At 45.9% G+C, this 1045-nt stretch overlaps 1 protein-coding gene across 1 annotated transcript in view; it reads left to right on the top strand.

Annotated features, from left to right (window-relative positions):
* Positions 1 to 335: 335 nt before the first annotated feature.
* The window catches only part of LOC108240906 (zinc/cadmium resistance protein), an 8319-nt gene continuing 7609 nt past the window's right edge, over positions 336 to 1045 (top strand). Inside the window, exon 1 of the mRNA XM_017424704.3 lies at positions 336 to 721. The gene's annotated coding sequence lies outside the window, so the exon portion shown is untranslated. The remainder of the gene's footprint in view (positions 722 to 1045) is intronic.

Below are 1045 nucleotides of genomic sequence, written 5' to 3'. Positions count from 1 at the left end.
CTCAGTCCGTGTTGAAACTGTGCACCTAAAGGTGAATAACAGAGTAGTTTCCATCTCATTGGGCGAGAGGTGGGGGACACCCAGGACATCCAGGACACCCTGGACACCCAGGACTGGTCAGCAGGCCGTCTCAGGGACTTGTTGTTGGGTTTTCTCCAATGCAGCTCAAGGCCAGTTTAAGTTTTGTTCCTCTGTTCTGTTGCAGTTCAATGCAGTCGTGGATAAAAGAAATACAAATTTGCAACAATTAGAACATCCTCCTTTTCTGACCGTGTTGCTCAAGAGCTCTTTTATTTTGTTTTGTTTTGTTTTTTCCTAATTCTTAGCAACATTGTATCCAGTCTTTTTGCAGAGTGACTGAAATTAAAGGTTATCTGGATTTGAAAGTCTCACCTTCTGCTCTGGTTGCAGTATATAATCCCCACAATGGGGGATTTAATTAGTGGAGATAGACGTATTTGACCTGCTCAGAGTGCATGAAGAGCGGGTGGGCTGTGTGCATCTCACGGGAGGAGGGAAACGGGGGGACCAGGGAGGAGAGGACGACAGCACCCACCTCCTCTCCTGCTCACATGACTACGATTAGAGCAGAAGAGGAGGACGGTGGAGCAGAGAGGGAGCCAGGAGAAGCACCATGAGTTACACTGTTTTGGTTTCACTGCACAGACTGGATCCTGGAGTCCAGCTTTCCTCTGATTGTTGGCTGAGTGTCATCTTCAGGGTAATTACATTTTCTTTATTTACTTCTGTGCAGCCTGCATTAACCGTCTTCTTTATCTCAAGCTGGTTAAGTTCATTTATGACTTTTAAAAAAAATCAAAAATCAGTCATGGGTAAAGTACTAATGAGACAGAAAATTCTCTGAAAAATAATTTAAAAAATAAATTTTTATATCCCCTCCTGGGGACTCCCTTGTTCTGCTGGGGGACTTCAACGCTCACGTGGGCAATGACAGTGAGACCTGGAGGGGTGTGGTTGGGAGGAACGGCCCCCCTGATCTGAACCCGAACGGTGTTCTGTTGTTGGACTTCTGTGCTCGTCATGG

This window comes from Kryptolebias marmoratus, linkage group LG2, assembly GCF_001649575.2.
Source record: "Kryptolebias marmoratus isolate JLee-2015 linkage group LG2, ASM164957v2, whole genome shotgun sequence".
Lineage (NCBI taxonomy): Eukaryota > Metazoa > Chordata > Actinopteri > Cyprinodontiformes > Rivulidae > Kryptolebias > Kryptolebias marmoratus.
This window is presented reverse-complemented; position numbering and strand designations above follow the sequence as displayed.